Source organism: Sinohyriopsis cumingii, chromosome 15 (genome assembly GCF_028554795.1).
Source record: "Sinohyriopsis cumingii isolate HCF-2022 chromosome 15, ASM2855479v2, whole genome shotgun sequence".
Lineage (NCBI taxonomy): Eukaryota > Metazoa > Mollusca > Bivalvia > Unionida > Unionidae > Sinohyriopsis > Sinohyriopsis cumingii.
Genome location: NC_142975.1, coordinates 56,228,164 through 56,254,470, shown reverse-complemented (window position 1 = coordinate 56,254,470; position 26,307 = coordinate 56,228,164). Strand labels below are relative to the sequence as shown.

The window sequence follows — 26,307 nt, the reverse complement described above, 5'->3', positions numbered from 1 at the left end:
ACAAAAAGACCACTGGACAACAATTTCCTTGCACCATGTGCTCTTGCATCTGTATGCAGTTAGTACATTAATCAAAACTATCGTATACTGACAAGTGAGCTGTGGTGAGTCACATGCATACAATCACATAATTCCAGTTTAATTTAAGGTGCTTCTGTTCTCGAAATTTTCCGCATTTTGTTTTTATCACGTGTAGTTAATTGTAACAGTAACCGAGCTAGGTCATAAGATAAGATAGTATCATTGGGTCTGCCGATTTCCATTGCTCATCAACATTGTCACTGTCATATGAAACACAATACACTAAATTTACGTCATTATTTAAAGCGAGCGTGGGTATGTTTTGAATTTAGTACACTTTGACTTGGGTACGTATCGGTTTGGGTAGGTTTTGACTTTGGTACGTTTCAGTTTGGGTACGTTTGGACCTGTTCTCATTAAAACTACTTAATGTGGTTTTGCCTCTAACCTCCACTCTGTTTTAAAATAGTAAACTATTGTCAGCTGTACTGGGGTGTTTTTGGCAAATTGTTAAATACTGATATGGGGTCAGTAGGAAGTCCCATGATCATGCAGAGTTCTACTGACTTGAAACTCGCTTGGCAATAGTACAGTTTCTCCAGGACTGAGCTGATGCTCTCGGTTCAGCAGTATTGGATTGGCTGGTTTACTGTAAATATTCACAGTTTGATGTTCTTCCTCCAAATATTGAATGGAGAAGCCGGAAATCAACTTAATGATAAAAATGAATTTTACAACTACCTATACGCAACTAACGGTCTACGACAAAGAACCTGACAGAAATTAGCATATAATAAATTTCGGGAAAGAAAATAAATTAAATATGGATGTTAACCTTCTAGAGACATTTTTGTATGTCTTCTAATTTGTTCGGTAATTTGAATAGGACTGACTTCTGCATTTTATAGCTATCGGTAATTAAAACTGCTTCACATGTGGAGCTCTCACTTCCCTCGAAACACTATTGCAATCACCAGCTGAAATATGACACTTTCTTGCAAAAAAAGCTTACTTTGTTTGAACCTCATTTTACACGGAATTCGCAAAAGTCAAGGACATCATGGAAAATTAGACCTTGAGACTAAATATCTAGCACAGTTATGGTAAATGTTTCTTACGTTGCTAATATTCAACGCATAAAAGAGTGGAATAACATTTTAATTATTAAAATTATTAAAGCTTTGTCCAAATTAAGAAGGCATCATGCATGACACGTGACATCTGTCATTTACTTCTTCGTCAATTCGGTTCGAACAAATATCTACTTTTACGAACATATTGTTTCATTGTGTTATTCATACATTATGCACTCATACATTTGTTTTGTAAAAATAGACAAAAGACACGTGAGCAGTATTAGGCTTGGGGGGATCCTAATTCTTAATTCACGGCCACACGTTATTTATTTAGAAAATCGTCCCGAAAATCGATTTAATCATATAAAAAGAGACGATCAATTTTCTGAATTTTCGTGCCTCAGAGACTTTCCAAATATATGCTTCTCTATATACAGGTATGTGCTATTCAGTCTATACCACCACTTAAAACAATGTTATGCAACAATCGGACTGAAGATGACAAAGATATAAAACATCACACCGTGATTGAAGTTTTATATATACAAGTTTCATATGAAGTCCCAAACCTTTCGCACCGGGATGGAGGTTGTGAACTTATCATAATATGTGTTCTCTAACGCTTAGCACAGAGATGGAGGTTTGGAGTTCTTGGTATAATGTGTTCCCTAACATTTAGCCCAGAGATGGAGGTTTGGAGTTTATCGTAACGATGAATAGAGATTCGGGCTTTCATGGTAAGTTACTGTACAAGAAGCTTACACTATAATTCACATGCATCAAGTTATTAATAGAGTAACAAAGTTTAAGACATGTGTAATTGTCATTCAATTTATTCCACTGATAAAGAAGAGATCCTATTTCCGGGTTTCGTTTTCATATATCACTTGATGAGATTTAGATATGCCCCCTGTAGAGGTCCTCCTGGTGGTGGTTTTGATTGGCGGATTGTACCTTCTTACAAGGTGTCCGCTTTGTTCGGTTCTCTTTATCTATGAGATGATCGCCCTCGGTGTTATTGCCCGGATCGAGTAAATATTAATATAAAGTGTGAAACTTATAGGTGGAATAAATAGAGATCTGAGCAGATATATAGAATAGAATGACACGAACCCAGTATATGAAAAAATAATAATAACAATAATATTAATTACATAAACAACTGTGATAATACATTACATTAGGAAGATACGCTTCTTTTTGAAAGAAATCTTTTAGCGAATTTCAAACAAATATATTTATATCAATAGCCGATCTGTTTTAAATGATAGAATTGGTTCATCAAATAATCGAGTGAACAATCGAAGTCATTGCCTTGTACAACTTCATAACCTGCTTTTTCCAGTCTAGTCCAACTTCACTGTGGTGGTTCCTGTAGGTCCTTTCGCTTTTCCCTTCTCCAACCTCCCTACTGTCTCGCCTCTTTTCGGCCCTCAAACTTTGTGTGGGTAAGTGGATATGTCAGTACGTAGATACGTTGATACTTAGATCCGTAGGTACGTGGATGCGTCAGTGGAGCTATGACCCCTTTCAAAAAAAAAACACACCAGAGAAGCAACCTAAATCTTCTGTCAGTTATTCTAATGGGAATAGACTATTACTCCTCTTTCGTTATGTCAGATATCGTTCTATCGGAATTCATTAAAGATACCAAAGGCTGTCTGGTCAAGCTAAACATGGTAGACCATAAACAAACATAGTTTCATAACATTAATGTACTTCTTAATGACTATTCCATCCTGACTCACATTAACAGCACACGAGACATAACAGTTCCGTTCTCGTCTCCATTACACAAATGAATGGATGAAATTCCTTACATGCTTGAATTCGTTATTTTAAGCGAAACACAAATTTGAGATTTGAGTCTTTAGCATACATGAAATCATCTAAGATCGGTGAATTCAAACGGATACTCGTACCTCATATCAACTAAAGTAATGCATGAAATTCTTAGATTCCTATAACAATCAAGACGACAAATTCAAACAATTAGTCAAACTTATAAAAAGGAAGATGATTGTACGAATTCAGATAGATGAACTCAACACAGTTATACTCGTATCAAGAATACTGATCTACGAAATTAAACACAAAATGAATGCAAATATTAGCAAATAAATTCAAGCAAATCGTTATATTGGTAACACCGAATTACATGAGATTGACACAAAAACCTTGTGTTTTCAAGCTTTATTCGCTGCTACCGCCGAATCGTGTCCGACGACTTTCTCGATATCCGGTCCCTTTGACAAATGTTTTAAAAGAGAATTTCTTCTAAATTCTACCTCGTTGTCTCAGAGTCTCTTATATTTTCACTCTTGCAGGAAAAATGCAGTCTGATTAGACTTTTCGATGGTGGCAATATTTAAGCTAGGAAACTGCGTGTGAGAAACACGCCCATTATTTAGCGTAACCAATCATGATTAAATATATTTACCCCCTTTTATAAATATGATTCAAAATTGCGGTCAGCCTGACTTCTAGATTTCCAAGCAAATGATCCTGGGAAATTTCAGCTTCTGGCATTTCGATACAAAGATCGAAGGTAACTTTTTCTAAAGAGTCTGTCTGGCTGCTAAACAAACGAAGGCTTTATTAAGAATCACTTTCTCTCCCGACACACACAGAAATCACTGCAGTATAGCAAATTAACAAGCACCTGTCCCCATAAAACTTGATACTTGTTCTCTGGCCCAAATTAGTGTGGTTTTAAATTTTTTTTTTTACAGATCGACATAAATTTGCACCCTTACACCCCACCCCTCCCACCCACCTCACTTTGAATTTTCTCTTTTTTAAATATGAGTTAAATGTGCGATACAGAAGCGTCTGCTGTATTATTTCTCTTTAATCATTGTTCTGTAGTTCAGACTATTAATGTAGAGAGGAGCCGCGGTGGTTACGTTGTTAGGTGCCGGATTCGCCAACAGCAACATGCGAGTTCGAAACCTGCCAAAACTGGGTCGTTTTAGTAATCGCAGTGTTTATCTGGATAAAGCACATTGGTTCAGTTGCCTCGGCACGAAATATCCTTCATGCATTCATGAGCTGTCACAAACCAAAGAAACAATCAATAACATTAGATTTAAAAATAGTCATCATCATCATCATAATCATAATCATCATCATCTTTATTTCCTTCCATGGAAGATTACATGATATAAGAATAAATCATCTGAATACAATCAATAAATAAGTATTTTAAAATTTTTTTAAAAATTAGAATACAAATTCTTACACTATATCAGTCAACAAAGTTCTCTTTGTCCTTATAACTATCACAGACTGCTAACAGCGTAAACCAGATTTTCTGTCTCAGAATGTGTCAGCACGCACATGATAGCTTAAAATAAAAGCAAAGACTTTCGCATTATGCTCTGGTATAATTTGTTGTATGTTGTGGATAGCTAATTGCGTGCAATTCATGGATAAATACGGTATGCATTTCTGAAATAGCACTATTATGTTCTTGCATGTTATAGTTTTGAACGAGGACAATTGAGTCATAACATGCTTACTTGTGTCTCTTTTTAATATCCTGCTAATTGATAGAAACGCTAAATTTGGATAGCTATATCTCGCTTTGTGAATCCAGAATGTTCAAAAACTTACGGCGACTGTTTTGTGCCCGACTTCGCTACTTACCCTCAGTAGTGTTTGGGGACCCCGAGTGTTGTTGTTGTTGTGGGGTTTAACGCCATTTTTCAGCACACGATAGGCCATGCACTGCGGCCAGTATTAATGGTGGAGGAAGAACCCGGGGAAAACCCAGAAGAACCACCGACCCACGAGAAGCTACTGGCAAGCTTTCTCACATGCCCACATTGGCCGAATCCTAGACTCGAACCCACGCAGACAGAGGTGAGATGGCAGTGATCCGTAACAGAGAGCGCTTTAGACCACTCGGCCACTCGGGGCCCCACAGGACCCCGAGTGACTGAGTGGTGCAAGGCACTGGCATTTACAGATCATGAGCATCTCATATCTGTGAGCGTGGCTTCGAGTTTCAGATTCAGCCGACGTGAGCATTAATGTGAGAAAGCTTACCAGCTGCTCCCCGTGAATCGGTGGTTCTTCCTGGGTTTTCTCGTAAACCTAATATATTGACCGCCATGTTGAGCCGATCACGTGCTGAAAATGGCGATTAAACCATAGAGACCACAAACCTCTATAGTGTTTGCCTCGCCTGTGACACAAGGAGGCATTGTTAACACTGTGATTGCTTGGTTTTTGAAAATCATGTAACATAACTATCATTGTTTGCAGACGAGGTAGCAATATGGGAAAACAATTCCATATGTGGATATGCTTTAAAACCTGATTCAGTCCATAACAAATAAAAAATATTCTTGTTTCTATTTTTGTTTCACTTATATAACTTTAACCACACCATCAACCACCTTCGGGGCTGCATTTATGATCATACACTTTTGTTGTAGCCACTCATTCTGTTGAAACGTTATACCCTATATGAGCAATCTAAATTAATTGGTGTAGATGGAATCAAGGTTACAAGAAGAGCATATTAACAGACAAACTGACATACGGACGGACAGGAGTGGTCACGATAATGGTATATCTACAACACATCTTATTAATTTCAAGGTGAACAAGGATAGAAAAAAATGGTTGCATTATTTTAACCTAAGTTATCATTTGACCTGACTATCTATATGCTATCAAGGGTGTCTCGTGCTCAGACTAGTGTCCGGTCATGGTACGTCCCAAGTCGATAACAAAGTGATAAACGATCGGGTTATAATAGTGTTGTAATTTATACTTTACCCGAACTACACCCATTCTATCCCCACGCCAATGATATGCTTTATTGAGTTTGTATACTTACTCGTGTAAAATAAAAATAAAAACTAATATCAGCTTGAGTTAATTGTGGGAAAAAAACTGTAAAAAAACCCCGTAGATTTAGAATGCTTAAATTTCAGTAAAAGTACACAAAGTAAACTTGGTCCCTACACTATCACCACCACGTTGCTTTAACATTTGATAGCTGACAGTTAAGAACCGTACGTGTATTTTTTGTCAGTTGCAGTTACTTTTGATATTTTATTTTATTTTAGTGATGATTACAATAATATATTTAGCTGAGTAATTGTTTCAGTTAAATAACTTGTTGTAGTTTGTTAGTACTCATTTGAAAGGTAATTATTACGCATTTATTATTGCAGGTGTTCTTATGTTTTTGCTATAAAAATAAATTACACGTAATAAAAGTTTGTTTTTGTTTGTATTTCAATATTTTCCCATCTATTCAGTTGATTTCATTTACGTACATCAAATTTAAAAACACAGTTCAAGTTCTTGGTAATGTTTAATGAAAATGTAATCACGTAGTAGTGTAAACCTGTTTTGAATACAACATGTATTAAAAATATTAAATTGCTCTCCTTTAATATTCTTTCTCCCCAAACGTGCAAAAAGGTGATTATCCGAATTCAGAGTGCGACTATCTGATGCTTTAGTCTTCAAGGTGGATGGCAGCAAATTTGCAGCTTGACCTTGACGGTCAAAATGTAGCCATCACTGATTCCACTGGAAGACTTATTGAACTAGATAAATTTTAATGTCCTAAACAGCTGGACACAGACCTCATTTCCATACACAACCCTGACTTCTTTGACAAGAAAGTTTCAATCAATGTATTCAGTTCATGTCTGTTGCTAGTGAAAGAAGCCTGAGTATAGCAGGGAAAGCTGTGACAAGACATCCGAGTCAGTTTCGTATTAACAACATGAATAAATTCCTTTTTACTTGAAAAATAATGGGCTGAAAACAAACTTTAAACTCTGCATGTCATATAGTTTGTGTATAACAGTTTTAAAATACTAGTTTTAGTATTGTAAAATACCTGATACGGAGACAGTAGGTTGTCTCATTTTCACTTGCATCGGCAACATTTTGTTTCCGCTCAATAGAGAACTTAGCGACTCACTCTTAAAATAGTCTCTTTTATTGACAGCAGAGATGATAGAAGAGTCGTCAAGTACTTTTTTCTTGTCCTTTAAGAGGTCGTAACATAACTGTACAGGTTGCCGAGGCTTAGCAACAACCACTAGAATTGTATTTATTGAATGAACGTTTTATACCCTGATCTATCTCATCATACAATCATGTGCCAAGATGTTTGCATTTGGGCTCTTCTTACTCTGGAAATAAGAAAAAGTACATCAACATCGCAAACTATATTGACGATAGTAAATTTCAATAATGTTTGTCATGGATATACATAATTGATTTAATGTTCTCGATGACAAGAGCTCAAAGATTAAAGAACACGGGACATTATTAAAATGTGGTCGCTAATTTAAATCTGTTTCAGAAACATCCTGTTTTGTCTGTTAGAAGGAACATGTCCAGCTGAACTGACTTGAAACACGCCTGGCAAGAATACAGTTACATCAGGACAGACCATACTACTCCCAAAACAGCAGTATTAGTCTGACAGGTTTTCTGTAATTATTCATAATGTGTTGTTCTTCCTCAAAATACTGTATGTACACGCTAAAAATCAATATAATGATAAAACGAATTTTAGAACTACTTCTACGCCACTAATAGTCTACGAAAATGAGGCTACAATCAGAATTTGAACCTGACAATTAATATATAATAATATTTCGAAATTGCATTTTCTACAAACTGATATAAATCTTCTTGAGAATTTCTTTAAATGTCTTCCAATCAGTTCAGTTATGTGAGTCGGACTGACTTCTACATTTTATAACTATTGGTAATCTAAACTTCTCCAGCTGTGGAGCTCTCGCTTGCCTCTAAAAGTCGTTGCCACCACAAGCTTTACTCTTCTTTAAGCCTCATTTTACACGGAATTTACTAAAGTTAATGACACCATAGAAAATGTAGCCCTCCTTCATCCATATCTAGCACAGTTATTGCAAAAATGTAATCTTATTGTACCTATATTCAGTGCATAAAAGATTGAAATAACAACTTACCACGACGCTCACTGACGCTAAGGCCCAGTTACAGCAATAACAACTTACCACGACGCTCCCTGACGCTAAGGCCCAGTTACATCATTATTTCTGTTCAAGACTATACTCTGGTTTATAATTCTCTTTTAGCTCATGTGGCTGAAAGGCCAACTATGCTTATGGTGTAGATCTTCGTCTGTCATGCGGAACGCGTCTTCCTTCGTCCGGCAATCGTCTCTAAATAGTATTTCAAACTTCTTCGACTTCGACTTTTAACCATAAATGGCACAGAGCATCCTGGCATAACTCCGTTTACAGCATCCTGAAAAAGCGTCATTTGAGGGTTTTAGCTGATTTGTAATCAAATATTGCCGCCATTATTTAAATATAAAAATAAAAAAAATAATCCGTCGCCAGATTAATCATTTCAATATTTGCTCAGAAAGCCTCCTAACAAGGGTTCAGCCATACTAGGCGCAATGCATCCGGGCATAAGGGCATTTCATGCTTGAAGAGATGACAGTGATTTACCCTCTAATATGGTCACTAAAACTAAAAATACTAAAACATTAAAACAACTCCTTTTCCAAAACCGCTAACAGGTGTTTGACCAAACTTGACATAAATCATCTGGCATGAATACCTTTTAATATTTTTACAAATGATGCCGATTCACCGTCAAATACGACATATATTACCGAAGAAAAAAACAACAAGTTATTTGTCTTCAACACAACCGCTGAATAAAATTCACAGAAAGCATTCGGGAAACAGAACTTTAAAATTTGTACAACTTATGTCAACTGGCCTTGAAATACGTCCGTCGTTGCTAAAGAAGACAAAACCTTGAAACGATTTCTGTTAAAATTGCACTTAGCATAAAGTGGCCAATTGGAGTGGGGTGGGGTGGCGTAAAAATCATTCTAGTTTGAAAGGCATTTAAATTTCTAAATGCTGCAAATCTACCATAAAAAGAATGTTGCTTAAATAAAAAAAACATGCTTTAGGAACGTTAAACGTTTTCATTCAGGCCGAACTCCCCGTGAGTTTTTAGTTGTGGTACACAGGGTCGTTCCTTACGTGTGCGTTCTATATCGGTTCGCCCCATGTTAGATTCAGTCTTTAACATCTCAAGGGACTCGACTAAATGCCGAGTCCAGATGCAGAGGTTGCATAGTCCACCTTGAATTGGTTGCTGATGTGGCTCTTGTGGTTACTCTTTCATTTTCTGAAATCATATTGAGTGGCTCAGATCTAGCATATTAGAAGATAGATTACATTTTTGGTTCCACATCCTAACTTCTGATTGATTGCGAACCTATCTGCTATCGTCTACCTTTTGGGCGATTTGGTCTCGGACATGTTTTGGCAAATTAGGCAACACTTGTCTTTGCAGTAATATGTGCCTAAATACACGGTCTTGTTTGAAGTTACCATAGTCCGTATTAGATGGCCCTTCAAAGTTTTAGTTCAGCGGTACACAAAAGATAGGAACTTCTTGAAATATGGCCTTCAGACATTCGGAGGATTGAATCTGGTGACTGTTTCCAAATGATCTGTTTGTTGTAAATTTGTTCCGTCGGTGTGGAAAGTAACCATGAATGTGACGCGTTTATTGGTTCTCTTGGTTTTATATTTCAGGAGGGCTCCTCTATCGAGAAATCGAGTTTTGCTAATAGCCTCCTCTATGTAGTTATTTCTGTATGTTCTCTTTCTGATGTGTTCCTTGTACTCTCGGAGTCTCTTTTACCGGTGGCCTGATTAGAGTATAATTTGGTCTGAACGCACATGCCCAATGACATGTTTTATTACGTGCTGGTTGTGGCAATTAGTTGCGAGTAGATACTGTTGAGAATCATGTGGCTTAGAATACAGTTTCGTGTCTATGTTCCTCTCCAAGAGGGTAATTTGATTATCCAAAAAGATGTTGGACTTGTTTGATAACCCTGACATAAATTTACTCGTAGGATGGAAGTTATTGGCGATTTCAACAAATAATTTGAATTGTCGCCCGCTTTAGTCCCTTTCGATTCTATGTAGCCAGTGAATCTGCGCTAGCTAAAGGTCTAGAGGGGACCTCATTGAAGAACATTTGCTCGAGGTTTGCCATGAACATCTTGACATACGAAAGCGGTTATTGTTGTGCCCATTAATTTATAGGAAGTGGAGAGAGAGAGAGAGAGAGAGTGAGAGAGAGAGAGAGAGAGAGGATATATTTTGAATCACGTTTTTCCCGTTCACGAATGTCAATAGAGCATTGGTATCGGTCAGATCTCCGCTATGTCAGAGATCTAGTTTTTAAACGAAACGGATAGGAAGTCACGAGTTAAGTATATTTGTTAACACTATTCGGTTAATATAAGGGCAACGCATAGGATCTTCCTCTCTTCCTCACACGTCTTCTGACTTCTGGACCGCAGATGAGGACTATCTTCAGACAGCCTTAGATTCTTCTCCAAACGCTCGTGTCGGTGATCCGGATGATTGTCCATGATGATCTGACATACATGAGTAAGTCCGAACGGGACAGCATCGACGATACGAGGGTAGATGATTCAACGTTAATCCACATCTTGTGACGAGAACAGGCGAAGGGAATGAAGTGAACCACTGTTATTTATAGTGGAAGAGCGGCTCGAAACGGATTGAGTTTTTTCACCAATCCCAATACGCGTTACAATATTCAGTCACAATACGGAGTATGTCTTCCAATCGGAAGAGAGCTGCCTGTGACGTCACATTCCCTATATAGATGCGATAGCGTCTGTGCGCATTGACTCAATGCGACAGAGTTTTCAAACATGACGGAAACTAAGAAGACGATGAATTGGGGTGCACCGGCCGTGGAGACTAGAAACGATGGCAGAGCAGCGGCTACCAAAGTCAACACAGGCCAACTTCGAGAAGAGACCAATATTAATTGGGATTTAGTGGATTTTCTCTCTTCTTAGCAAGAATTTGTTCCGGTACCAGCACCTTCTCCACCTTCTCTTTCCTTACCACACGTTGAGGATTTTAAACAGAGACAGAAAGATGAATTGGAGAAATTTTTACAACAGCAGAAAGAAGCAGCAACAGCGAGAAGAAGAAGAGACAAGAAGGAAACGACAGGAAGAACAAACAGCAGAGAAGAAACAAGGTCTAGGAGAGAAGGAGGACAGATAAAGTCAAACGGTGACGGTACTTTTAGACATTTTAGCAGAGTAAAGGAGTCTGAAACAAATGTATCAGACTTCTTTAATACGACCCAAGAGAAAAAGACCTTCCGGAGCCAAACCACTCAACCCTATTACTACACTTAAGATACCCACCATAGTGATTGCTACCAAATCATCATCGACAGGGGCCAGTCCAGAAGTAGTCCTTGGCCGTGGCAAAGGCTTAAGACAGTTAAAGATGATTACGTCCCATTCCTGAGTTTTTATTCAAACCAAGAGACACGTATGTCGTTTTAAAAAGAAAAACAACACCCAACGGTCCTTTCAAGGCCACTCATCTTTCTCAAAAAGAGATAGCAATCGTTCTACCAAAATCAATTAAAACTCAAAATCCCTTTTATTTTGCCCATGATATACGTGTGTGAGTGAGTGTGTGAGAGTAGGTCCATATTTAAAAAAATAAAAACCAAGAGACACTTACGTTTTCTGTCTGGTTTATTGTTATACAAATTTTACAATCCAATATCACAACACAACACTTGAAAAGTTCATAGACTTCTTCTGTCTTTGTTCACTCTCTGTTTTTTTAAAAATAAATTTCTTCACTTTCACAGGTTTTCCTCCTCGTCTTTCTCCCTTTCCCATCGTCTTCTTTTCTTCTCTTTTGCTGTTTCTGTACGTGTCTGAATTCTTTTCTGGGGCATGGATACCTCATCATTTTACTGTTCGGAATCCCTCTCTCCCTCTTGCTCCTGATGTTTCTTAGGGCATTATGAATACCAATGTCCTTTCTCTTGACAATGATAACAGGTATTTTGACTTTTGTCTCTTCTGAAACCTGTCTTGCTTTTTTGACGGTCTGGACACTCTGTAGCCCAATGACCTTTCTTCTTACATATATAGCAAGTATCGTGACTTTTATCTCGAAAGGAGGGGGAGTAGTCCGTCGGTTTGTCTGAAGAAAACTTTCATATGACACCTCGCAAAGCTCTGATCAGAAGTTTGAGCTATGTTGGCTCTTCCATCTTTCTGGTCGATTTGAAAGTAAAATGAATACTGGAAGGGAAGACATTGACCCTTTATATATTCACTGGTCTGACATGGATATAAAGGGACCCATGGCGTTTAAAATGTAGTCATTTGACTGTTTGCAGTCAAGATGAAACGATCGCATTATTTCGTGGAGAAGGGAGAAGAAAGTAAGAGGCAGAAACGTGACTTATCACCTCGCACAGTAGCTGATGTCTTGGATCAAATTCATGCCAGCGATTTTGAAGATGACATGAGTGAGCCAGAATCCAGACCCAGAGATTCTACACCCAACCAAAGTCCACCACCATTAACCCCTCAAAACTACTACCACATTCGAGCGACGGAAAAGCGCTCCTCTAGAAAATTTAGAACCACGGCTTACACTTTGACGGTGATGTTTAAAGATTTCAAGTCCGAAATACCGTTGGAGAAAGCAGAGGGGTTTGTAACCGAGGTGTGGGATTCTTTGTTAACCACACTGAAACGTCAATGTCAAGCCAAAGAAGACTATCACTTGAGACTTCCATTCATCACGACAGTTTGAAGTCCCCCGTTTGGATCGAGTTTAGCAGCCCAGCAGAATTGATAACTTCCAAAGTCATCGACAAGATTCAACACGTGCAACAATCCAACGACAATTTTCACATCGCCGATGGAAAAGCGACACTGTTCATGACCCACGTGTCTCCTCCCCAAGGGACAGGACGCAAAGAGGTGTTATTGGTGGACGCCTCCGAATCAACAACCCTCAACACACGGTAGAATGGAAAAGAGCCTGGCAAACTATTCAAAAATCTAACCAAGCCAAACAACGAAGAGAAATAGAACTACTGTTACAGCAAGCGAGGCTATCCAAAGACACACCGTGTGGCATTCCTGAAATGCAAAACTTGCAAGATGTCCTAGCTCCACGCTACACCTTGAAAGTGCACCCTTAAGAAATGCGCGGGCCTCTGTTGTTTCGAGGCAAATATTTCAAAGATGGAAAATACATTCACGGAAAATCTATTATCACGATGATCATTTCGATGACATCACCAGTGTCGCCGCATTCCTGGGATACTGTTATTACTGTGAGAAATGTGACTATGTCTATAACAATCGACAGCAACACATGCATTGTGGATCGAAATGCTCAGGACGTTTGGCTTTTAAACCCTGTCTGGATGTAGAACACGAACGAGTTCAATTGCCCTGCTTGTCAGCGCACTTTTGTTAGCCCTGCCTGTTACCAACAACATCTGAAGACGCAGGGTTCAAAGCAAAGTGCTTGTCATCTCCTGAGATTGTGCCCTACTTGTGAACAAGTCATACGTAGCAATAATGACAAGGCGCACGCAGTTTAAAGATTCGATGAGTTACTTGGCCATGCCATTGAGCCGAATGCCTAAAACGTTTGGAATGACAGAAATGGCCAAAGGCTATTACCGCACTTTTTTAATACCAAAGGCAATCAACATGCCATTCTACCATATTTGCCTGAGGCTCATTACTACGACCCCGACAATATACGCACCGAACAACGAGAAGCTTCTACACTTGGTACCACACTCATGCCTCGGACCCTTTCGATTTTCAGGAAGAAATGATAAAGTATTGTCGTTTCGACTTGGACATTTTACGGCGTTGCTGTGGACAATTTCGAGAATTATTCATGGAGCATGGAGGGATCAATCCTTTGAAAGAAGCATGCACCATTGCCAAAGCGTGTTCCTTAGCGTACCGGCAACGATTCGCGCCCGAAAACACAATGGCTGTTATAAACCCTAAAACGACGAATTTTGTCAAACGTCAATACTCGGTCAAAGCCCTACGTTGGCTACATTACTTATGTGACAAGGAAGACAAATGGATCCAGCACGCCCGAAACGAAGGAGGCGAAAAGACCAACGGAAGGTATTCGGTGGATGGTTTGGACCTAGAAAACCATAGGATCGTCTACGAGTTTAACGGGTGCTTATTTCACGGATGTCCCATCTGCTACCCTAAACGTGACACTAAAAATAAGTTTTTACAACGTACCATGGAAGACTTGTACCAGTCTACTTGTCAGCGACGCTTTAAGTTAGAACAGCAAGGATACCAAATAGTAGAAATGTGGGAACACGAGTACGATCACCGTTTGAAAACCGATCCCGAGTTTAAACATATCGTGGAAAGTTGGTGGACCCTCTGAACCCACGGGACAGTTTGTAAGAAGGACGGACTAATGCCACATGTTTGCTGTACCAAGCTGACGAGGAGAAAGGAGAAGAAATCAAATACTTAGACGTGTGTTTGCTGTATCGATACGTGTGCAGATATTGTCACTTTCTCGCAGGGCACCCGCAAATGCTGACCGAACACATAGACGTGGAAAACATTCGACAATACGAAGGATTGATCAAGTGCAAAATCATGCTTCCCACGGACTTGTACCATCTCGTTTTACGTCACCATTGCCAAGGAACACCGGCGTTTCCCTTATGCCGTACTTGTGACGAAATGTGCAATCAAGGCCAGCCTTATCAGCACACCAATGAAGAATGCGCCCTGACAGGAACGTGGGTCAGCGTGGAATTGTTCAAAGTTCTGGACCTTGGATACCAACTGTTAGAAGTGTACGAAATTTACCACTTTCCCAAAACAGAACAGTACCACAAGGGCGACCAAACTCTGAAAGGTATTTTCGCAGACTACGCGGATGCCTTTTTAAAACTGAAACAAGAAGCCAGCGGCTATCCTTCCTGGTACCGCACTCCCGAAGACCAAAAGAAATTCAAAGAGAAATATTGGGAGCAGGAAGACATCACTTTAGACCACGTGGAGAAAAACGAAGGAAGGCGATCGTTTGCCTATGTGATGTCAAATTGCTTGTGGTGTAAAATGGCACAATGACCATGTTTACCCAAGACGAAGTATTTGTTCGATCCTTTCTGCTACTTCCAGATGATTCACGACAAAACCAAACACATGAAACACTTGGACGTCCTTCATGAGGACTTGATCCCAGTCAATTACGCAGAAGAACTGGACTTTGTAGAAGCTGACGAATTTTGGAAATGTCATCATTGCGGCTTACATGACAACCCATGCTCGCTTAAAATTGTACAAAGTTTTAGAACTGTTAGGAGATCGTGTCCTGTATTTTGACACGGACAGTAGCATCTACATCGATCGGCTGGGTCACCGGCACCCTGACATCGAAGAAGACCGTTTAGGAGCCGTGACGGACGAGTACCCCGACGACAAGATTCTAAGTTTTGCGAGTGGCGGTCCTAAAAATTACGGCTACGAATACCGGGACAAAAACAGAGAAGTGTACACGGAATGTCAAGTGAAAAGATTGATTCTGAATTATAGCACCAGCTGAGTGGTGAACTTTGGCGTACTTGCAGTCTGAACAGGATGGAAACTGTATAGTCACCACCTGAGAACCGCGCTAGATTGTATGTTTACCCACACACCAAATCGTCAGTCGACCTTTGGGAAAAGTCTATCAAATCGTGTACCAGAAAGCGAGTGCGGCTTCCGAATTACTTCACTTTGCCTTACGGACACATCGATATTGGTCAGCATATAAAAAGGGAAAAACGTCCAAGACTGATAGTTCATTGTAACTACAAAAACCAAGCGAGAAAGATGAATACTTTTAAGCAGACATAATTCAAGTTCGGGGATTCTCAAGTGGAGTGCAGTACTGTGCCTTATGATGAGAGTGATGCCGTACGCTGTGGCCTCAGCGATTCAGTACCACATCATGGGAAGTTTGCTATGACTACTACATCCACTACACCTACCATGGAAAGTGATGTTGTGCGTGTCAAACCTGACCGATGCGAAAGCGATGCCACTCATTACAGAGTACCGTATCACTTTACTGGTTTTCATTGTCAGTGTCATCCTCTACGTGAAACCATGCAGCTACCACCCTGTGAATGTCATCCAACCCTGAGCATACTCCTGCGGATTTCACCGTATTTCACCGTACCCTCATCGAAATGAGACTGTGAAAGACGGATATTGGTAACCTGTGCGTTTGCCTGAAAACTTTAAAAGTCGATTGCAAACGTTCCAAGGTAAATGGCCTAAATATCTGGGAGGGCCTACCCGCGAAGAATTAGCCAGAGCCGGATTTTTCTACTTGGGAGAAGGGGATAAAGTCAAGTATTTCAGTTGCGGTCATTTTACCAGTGGGAACAGAAAGATTACGCTTACCTAGAACATGCTCGATGGTCTCCGGATCGTCACTACCTACCTTTAGTGGGACCTTAGTAATCTCTGGATGGATATTTTACAAGAAAACATTCGTGGTTTGCCCGTGGAGTTGAGAGAACGCATTTACCGAGTGTTGGTCAAAATACAAGCCCATCGCAAAGAACAAATGGATCCGTCACTTCACCGATGTTTAAACCACTGGTACCTGAATGCTATAAGAGGATTGATTCCGATGAAAGTGTTCCAATGGTCAGACATTGTTAAACTAGACGTGGGCGAGAAGGATTGGTTTGTTGTGACTCATTAATTTTACTACAAGGTAGACATACTGCAACGAATTCCAGAAGAAGAGTTAAAGGATTACCAAAATCTTTCAAGAGGAAACTTTTGAACGGAGTGTTGTGATGTGCAAGTTACTAAACCATTTAGATTCACCACTGGAGTACAATCATCTCTGTGCCGAAAGTACACTTATTAACTTTGTATTGTCAGAATTGATATTGAACTCACGTGAATAAAATAACTACTTTTTTTGTAAACTAACAATGGATGCAGACTCCAGCACTTTTGATTTATTTTATTTGTCTGTGGATGAAGTAAACCAACTGAATGAACTAAAGCAAATGTTTCGTGAACTGACACATACCAGCTGGTTTGGCACATTTCGCATTAGCTTTGGCACATTTCGCGTTAACCTTTTTCATACACTGTTTCGGATTTAGGCAAGCTATAGACGCCAGACAGGGTCCTTACAAATAACATCCAAGTGACAAGACATAAACCGTCTTCTTTAGCCGGTAATTAGAATGGCAAATAATATACTTACAGTTTTACATCCTGAATTGTCTCAAAATGTACTTTCTTAGTTCTGTAAATCCGAATTATATGAGCCATATGATGGGTTCTCAAGCTTGATTATGCATTTCGAAATTGTAATGTAATTCCGATCATATTCCAAGTGCAATTACATCCTCCTTACAGCACTCAAAGTGAAATCAATATTATATTCGATAGCGTCTTTTTGATCATTGCAATTGAAAGTCTTCATATTTTCCCCACATTATGATTTCAAACATTCAATGGCAGAACAGAAAAACACTTGCAGATGTCAACAGTACACTGCTCCGTCGCCACTGAAATCCGATGTACTTAATGTAGAATTGGCACATAAATCCAGCCCATAATCACGAAATTTCGTAGAAACGACAGAAAATGCCAAATTTGACACCCGTTCTTCCTCATTTGATGAAATAATGGAAACACTCGTCTCCAGGAACTTCTTCAGTGGCGACACCCTCCTCCTCTTTAGCTGCAGTATCAGCTCATAAAGTACCTGTCCCCAAAATCAAAGTCCAAGAAAGGTCGGCAGTGTTTTTTTTTTGCTTCTGAACCAAAACGATGTCCCCTAAAAGAAGTGCACACTACTCCCTGGCTAAAAAAGGAAATTAAAGAAAAGGACTTCCTCCTCGTTTAGCCAAACATTGGGTCATGTTATCTGTTCTGTCCAAAGCTCCTTCAACCATGCGAAAACAACTCATTCAAACAGCCTTCAAAGATGTCATCGATACAGTGAGCGAATGTTATCTGAATGTCTTGAAATGAACCATACCTTTGTCTAAACACCAGAAAGAATGCTTAGCCAAATACTGACACGTTCGTCGCCAAATAGTCCCAAAGAAAATACACATCCGTGAAAAGAAAAAGATGATGGTCAAACGCGTAGCCTTGTTTAGGACCTCTTGGAAAAGGAATAGCGGAAGCTATTCTGGGAGGACTGTTGGTGGTGTTTTACCCATGGGTCCAAGATAACAGGACCAAGAAGATAAAAGGAACATCTGGAGTCAAACGATCTCAGACGTGACCTTTAGAATCGAATAGAAGGATGAAAACTGCCTTTACTGTCTTGCAAACGATGGATGGGATAGCATTGTTAGCAAGAGCAACGGACCCCTCATTTGACTCTCAATCCTCATTCGACAGAGATGTCCCAGTTACAACACGAATTGCAATCGTTGATGGATCGCAACGACTTGTCCGAAACAGAAAGTCGCAAAGGTCTGGTCAACTATTGCATCGACTGCAACTCCTTCACCAGAAAGTGCACCACTACTACCCCCAGTGGCCAAAACAGAAAAAGGAGAAGCAGAAGAGTTTCAAACTTTACCAGAAAAAGTACGCAAGTTAACAACAACACCTACATTCAGAATTGGATGGCTTAAAAAGATGATGCCACCCGTTCTTCCACAGAAGAGTAAAGAAAGATGAAGACAAAAGAGAAACAAGAACCGATTACCCCTTTTAAGCTATCCTTCTTCTCCTCGACACCTATCGCTCGCCGCACACGCACAGCATTACAATCCAGGAAAACACCACAAGAAAAAAAAAGTAGCATTAGTGAAGAGTAGGCGACTTATTAACAAATATGGAGCAGGTGTTAGCTTTCATTTACAACGACCCATCCCATCCTGCAGGATTCGGAGGATTTCAGAAATTGTATCGTGCTGCCAATACCCGTCTGAAAAGTCTCCGTTTACCTCAAGTGCAACGATGGTTACATGAACAGGCCACGTACATTTTACACAAACCCATTGGACGAAAAGTTTCCAGAAGTCGCACCCGAGTGGAGGGCATCAATCATCAATGGCAAGCCGATTTAGCCGATGTCTCTCATTTGGCCACCTACAATCGTGGCTACAAATATTTGCTTTGTGTCATCGACGTCTTTTCCAAATTTGCCTGGGTCGTGCCATGGACTTCCAAATCGAGCAGTGAGTTAGTGCGAGCCCTCAAACTGGCGTTAAAACAAAGTGGTCGTCACCGACAAAGGCACCAAATTTCTGAACCAAGCTTTCCAAAGAGAATTAAAGAAACGTGACATTCATTTCTTCTCCACCGAGAATCCCGAATCAAAGACACCATCGTGGAACGTTTTTAACGTACCTTGAAAGAACGCATGTGGAAATATTTTACGCATCACTACACTCTCAAGTCCATCAAAGTCTTACCGCACCTGGTCGAAGCGTACAACCGATCTTACCATCTGAGCATCGGACATGCCCCCCCCCCCACAAAGTAACTGCAGACAACGAAGTGACCGTTTTTGAGCGCCTGTTTAGTACTTCCCCGACGGTGACTGTCCCCAAGAAAGGTGGAATGTTGACAGCAGGAGATTGGGTGCGCTTTGACAAAACAAACGAACTTTCGACAAAGGTTACTTACCCAACTGGACCATTGAATTAGTTCGTGTCAATGGAGAGTGCGTGGCCGTCATCCTACCGTCTATAAATTGGAAGACATGAACAGGGAAGTGCTAAAAGGAACGTTTTAATTGCCCGAGTTACAACGTGTGACCAGAAAAGCAGATGAAGTGTACGACATCGAAAGCATTCTCGAAAAAAGAACCTGAAAAGTGGGAAAACGAAGTGTCAAAGACGTCAAAGTACGTTGGAAAGGATATCCACCCAGTTTTGATTCTGGGATCGACGCTTCGCAAGTCATCGACTATAAAAAGAAGTGACCTACATGTCCTTCAACACAGCCTCAGCTGCCACTAAAACTGCGACCACTCCTTCACCCAGTTCTTCTCTGCAAGATCTACAAAAGCAACCAGTATCGGTGTGGTGTGGAGAACGTGTGCCAAAACACAAATTGTCTTTTTCTGCCAAATCTTTGTGGTGTATTTTGTCATCGTTGCTGCCATCGCCAATTTGAGTTTACAACAAGGAGCAGCTGCATCGGTTACCTTCTTTCCAATCCTTCCCTGAAATACTCCTCGAACAGAAACAACGGGAGTCTTGCATCCAACGTCAGTCACCACTACAGCAGTCACCACCCCGACAACATTTTGGGCGGATACACTACTCTGCCTTGCAGTGACCCGTCGGACAGCAGAACTATGGAATTATGAACAACAATGACCAATTTTACTTAACGTTACCCAGCGACAGTTCCATGGAAGTATTTCCGAACAACTGTTTGTGTTGTAACACGGCCAAATTACCTCAGGCCATCCAATTGGATCACGAAGCCCATTGGGAAGTGGTTCTGGTGGAAATGATGTAACCTACACAAATCAAAAACATCGCTGAAACTCAAAACACTTTCCAGGTCGAAATCCTGAACGTCCAATTGCAAGAAGAGATGAATAAAATCGGGTATTCAGGTGACACAAAGTCAGCAAGCAATTCGTTATTAAGCATATATACTGTGAACATTTCGTCAGGCTATTATTTTAGCGGTGAACATTTCGTGGACACAATTTCTGACAGGTTCGAGGCAGCGTTTCGCAAAGCCCTGAATAGAGCAAAACAAAAGTGTTGAGACTGAGTGTCATAAAGTGGCTCGTCGCCTACTGATAAAAGTTCAGGATACCGAAACGTTGTCCATCAGGTTTAATGGTAGTTTGTTTAAAATTTTGGGTGGACATCCACAATTGGTAGCACAGAACTTGAGCCCGAAGATCAACAGTAATATGGATTTTTACAACGCTTTTGGATCCCCTGCAGAACTGAACAAAGGATTTTTATGTACTCCGATGTGGTGGAGTACAACGTGGTGGGACACACCTCCGTACCGTAACTATGTTCCATTCCTATCCAAGTGAATTCAACCACGGTCACTGACGAGGAAGGTGGAAACACCTATCATGTTCACCGCGAATTTGTACATCCTCACTATTTGCTCGTCAGTAAGTCGTATTTCGACACTGTCGACATTGCTATAAAAGGAGATCTGGGACAAAATATTCTATTCTCGAAAGGGAAAGTCACGGTGAAGCTCCATTTTCGGAAACGATTCTCTAACGAGATTAAGTCATGTATCCACTGTACCGAGGAGTCGCTCGACAGCGAGGATATGGTTTAGGAGGTATATTAAAATCGGCCTTTTGCTCGGTGGCCCCCGTTTTGAAACCGATGGTAACACGAAGATTGCACGCTTTGAAAGATTCCGCATTGATGCACGGCAAAGAATTTCTCCAAAATGTCATCATGGACAAACAAAAAACTAAAGAAGCTTTCTTGAGAGCAGGCAGAAATGTCTTGCTTCAAACGAGTAATGGTATTCTGGGTCGGCAAGAAACTACTATAAATGCCCTGGACGGTGCCGAGTCAGGCATTCCTGCTTTCCTGACGCAGCAGCAAGGACAAGGCAGAAAGAGACGACGAAGACATCGTTCCAGAGGGCTTTACACCCCTCAGAGCTAGAAAGACTAAGACAAGAAGAACCCTCTGAGACTTAGACGTTTTTGATCATTAAAAAGATCACCGAGAAAGAAAGAAAGAAAATGATGCCCCGAGAGTCATGCGCCTGTTCCAAATCGGAACTTGATCTGTTTGCCATGCCACCCATCATGATGACGATGCAAGGATCCTAATGGGTAGAATTTCATCCCATCTCCTCTATGACGGCCTCAGTTCCCATCTAGTTTGAAATCAATGGACAGCCAGACGATGACATCGATCTGAACAGCAGTTACTCGTACCTGAAAGTCGTTGTTGTTGTTGTGGGGTTTAACGCCATTTTTCAGCACGATAGGCTATACATGGCGGCCAGTATTAATGGTGGAGGAAGAACCCGGAAAACCCCGGAAAGAACCACCGACCCACGAGAAGCTACTGGCAAGCTTTCTCACATGCCCACATTGGCTGAATCTTAGACTCGAACCGCCGCAGACAGAGGTGAGATGGCAGTGATCCATAACGAAGAGTGCTTTAGACCACTCGGCCACTCGGGGCCCCACCTGAAAGTCAAAGTGAACGAAACGGATGGTAGCGATCTTGATGCCGATGAGGCAGTAACTCCCGTCAACAATTTCATGCATTCCTTGTTCAGCGAAGTAGATTTGCATTTGAATAACAAATCGGTCAGCAGCAGCATGAATATTTAACCTCATCAAGCGTACCTGGAAAATCTCTTGACGTACGGAAAAGAAGTTAAAGACACCCATCTGGATGCTTGCGTGGTATAAAAATATGACACAGCGGGCAAGTTCAATTAGGTGGCATATAAAGATTGCACCAATAAGGGATTCAACGCACGTCCAAAGAAAATTGCTGAAAGCCTAAGTTTAGAACTGATGGACCGCTTGCATTTGGACATGTGGTTACAAGAGAAGTATTTTCTGAATGGCGTGGATGTTCGCCTGAGACTCAGCCGCAGCAGTACCGCTTTCCATTTGATGGCTGTTGCTGCCGATTACAAAACCTACACCGAGGAAGCCATACTCTATGTGGAACGCAAGGAAGTGTTACCTAAAATGGAAAACACCATCAGTCACACTTTGAGCAGAACGACCGACAAGTATCCGATACGACGCGTGATGTGCAAACTTTCACCATTGACACTGGACTCCGATCCAAAACCGAAAATCACGTGTTCCAAGGATACTTACCCAACCGATTAATCATTGGTATCGTGAACAATGCAGCCTTCAACAGAGCCCCCAATCAAAATCCATTAGAGTTTCAGCACTAAGACTTGTCCAAGATGAAAGTCAGTCGCGATGGCAAGACCGTGTGTACCAGACACTTCGAACTTGACTTTAGTGTCAAGATGAATTACTTGAGGTCGTACTTATCCCTGTACGAAGCCACCGGACATTTAGAAACCAACACCAATCACGGCATTACGCACGAACGTTATGCAGGAGGCTACGCTTTGTGGGCTTTTGATTTCACTCCAGACCAAGTCACCGACTAGGGACATCTCCACCCTATCAAATCCGGCCAGATTCGTCTGGAACTATATTTTACTAAAGCTCTACCTGAGACGGTGAACGTAATCTGTATGCCGAATTTGATAATACGATAGAAATTAACAGTTTTAGAGAAGCCATTCTAGACTATTAGAAGCAATGAAAGACTGTAATCCATCTTTGAATGATGGAGAATATATGGAAATGGAACGGGGGGATACCGTGGAAGTAGAACCCAAAGACAAAGATGAAGAGGATATAGTGATGAAGTCCAGATGGCCAGAACAAGAACAACATATAGTCTCCTGTTTTGCCAAACACCTGCAGAAAAATTACGGAGCTGATTAAGAAAGATTGCTATGGATTTCACAACGATCATCCCAGTCAAATTCAACACTATAAATGTCCGATGCTAAGTCAAGAAGAAAAATTTGACGAGTATATGGACGAAGCTTGGAGTCTCCTTTTGGAAGAAGCAGTGTTGCACCAGTGGTATAAAGACTTGCGTGATCATTCCTCTCCTCCACTGATTGCTCTAGAGATCCATCACATCGAAGCTCTCTTGGTTCAGAGTGCGGATACGAAGCGAAGAAAGTGTTACTTATCAGAGATTTTCAAGCAAAAAGTTCAGATTGAATTTATAACTTATCATTACCTGTGAAAAAACCAGAAAAAACAAAACAACACAAAAAAATGGATACTTGGGAACAACCGTTCGTACACTGCTTCTTAGAATCCAGTCTTGTGTGCTAAAGATGAACTGCCTCATCGCAAACCTCAAGACCATCAAGCTTATGTCATCAACACGGACGACAGTAATCTCCCAGGAACCCATTGGATAGCCGTCTACTTTCTCTGTGATGGTTGCGTGGAGTATTTTGATTCGTATGGATTGCCACCTTTGGAAGACGACATCATCGACTTTATGAGAAGAAATGCCCAGACGAGACGATTCAATAATGTGAAATTACAAGGCACATATTCCATGGTGTGTGGACAATATTGTATTTTCTTCATGAACGCAGTCTTGGATATCCTTTAGAACATTTCATGACTTATTTTGATAGTCACTCTTCTAGAAACGATGAAAAAGTAGATCGATGGTTTTGTGACCATAATGGCTATCTTTTGTCTTTAGCTAGGAAACGCAGTGTACATCAATTGCCCAATGACTTCCATCAGTTGAAATCTCACTTCACTTCACAACGTTATCAATCTTGTCAAAAATAGTTTGTTTGTTTTATTGTTAATTGTTGGTTGTTTGTTGTTTGAACACAAAATGTTCTGTTTTGAAAAAATGTGTCTGTCGTTTGTTTTCTGTTCTTATCATTATACATGCTCTTTGACTTCCCTCACCCTAAAATCAACTATCATAGCGTTCCGACCCAACAAAATATTGTAGGGATGTTTTATATTGCGTCTGCGCTTGAACCATATAAAGCTGCAGTAAATACAGCAAACCCTGAATTACAACAACAAACCACAATTAGCACAGTGGTACAACAGCAAATGACTACACTACTATCCAAATTTACCAGTTATGCAGCGGCAACTAAAGACGGGACTGACTCCTGTTCCTCTACTAGTGACAAGGACGGTGAAACTCAACAAATTATTGAGGAAGGAGAAATGGATCCTGACCGACAGAGACTTCTGGACCTAGGATTAGAAACTACGCTCGAGGATGAGAAAAAAGCTAACCATTTCATTAGTGTGGTTAAATACATGGGATGGAGACCTCTGAAAACACGCAAATCAAGGTCACAACGATGGCAGTTCGGAATCAGGATCCTGCCTCAGTATTGCCGGGATGCATATGAGAACCACCCACTAGCCAGTCTAATTAAGGCAGTAGAGCAACTCACCGAGCTGTATGGGCTTGAAACATTCCTGGCACAACGTTATGAAGAACAATGTACTGCAGCTGACTTGTACGAAGATGAATTAACCCGCAGTACATTCTAACCGCTGCAATTAAAACAACCCTTTTTAGGGCTCTATTCAAGTGCCTATTAACATAGGGGTTCCATATGGCTTGGAAAACCATTTCAACTAAACAAAGTTACTAAGCTTGATCCTTTATTCACCGTTAAATTGAAAACCAATTGACCTAACATGGCTGCATAAAATGTAATTGGTCTCATATACCTATTTATTTATCAATTCCAAATTGAAGAACATACGTGCACTATGCACGTTTGGATTTAAATTTAAGTAACATATAGGAAAATGTATAACTAATTTACGCGGCTCTAATTACAAATGTGGCTTACACAAAAATGGCAATAGGATTTACCCATTATGAAGACAACTGGGCATAATTTGATATTGATTATTATACGGCGTTTAAGGTACGTTCCGGCTGACGTTTGGTGTCTCTCTCCGGGTCCTTCTCCTCCATGCCTACTTGGACATGAAAAAACGGGTGTGTGGGCCGATTCCCACTCGTCTAAAATCAGGTGCCCCAAAGAGCAAAACGGGCAAGTACGGAACTGGGGTGAGGTCATATGAGAATTGCCCAATAAAACTCGAGGTCTCATACTGCAGTAAACTGGCAATTCAACTGCATGAGTGTGTGTTGGGTCCATTCCCACACATGACATCCCTTCACACAGGTCAATTGTGACTCTATCGATTGGGACTTTATTGTCTCACGACCTGTTGGCTGAATTAAAAAGCACTCTTTGAGTGCATTAAAGCGTTGGGGAGATGAGACTATTTTCCCGTCCCCCTCGAACAATTAATTAGTCCGCCATTGCGGAATTTAAATCGCCGCGCATGCACTATGTGGGCAACCGACGTTAATAAAATCTTATCACCATCATCATCGTCATCATCTATGCCACGCGATTTACGTTTTCTGCTTGCAGCACACAACCTCTACGAACTAAATGATGAATTCCACCAGAATCCAATGCCACTATTGCTACTAATAACTAACGAGCTGATTAAGGTCCACAGCATGGAAACACCAAAATTCAAATTAACATCTGAATTTAAACACGTGGCCATCGGAGATATCATTTGCCCGGATATCATGGAGACAGAAGTCCGATGGAAGTTTACACCATCCAAACATCTGAAGGGATTACTGTTTCCAAATGAGGATTAACCTCAGTTCTTTTTAGGGCTACCAAATCATTGCCTCTTATCAAGAGATTTAAATTTGGCTAGAA

At 40.6% G+C, this 26,307-nt stretch overlaps 1 long non-coding RNA gene across 2 annotated transcripts in view; it reads right to left on the bottom strand.

The window, feature by feature from the left end:
- Positions 1 to 1,924: 1,924 nt before the first annotated feature.
- Positions 1,925 to 26,307, bottom strand: part of LOC149781839 (uncharacterized) — a 43,788-nt gene continuing 19,405 nt past the window's right edge. Inside the window, exons 2-3 of one of the 2 annotated variants that reach the window (XR_016414800.1) lie at positions 6,967 to 8,372; positions 1,925 to 4,443 (exon numbers count right to left, since the gene is read on the bottom strand). This is a non-coding gene — a long non-coding RNA (uncharacterized LOC149781839). Of the gene's footprint in view, positions 8,373 to 26,307 lie in introns of both variants that reach the window. The other variant, XR_016414799.1, reaches the window with a different exon arrangement.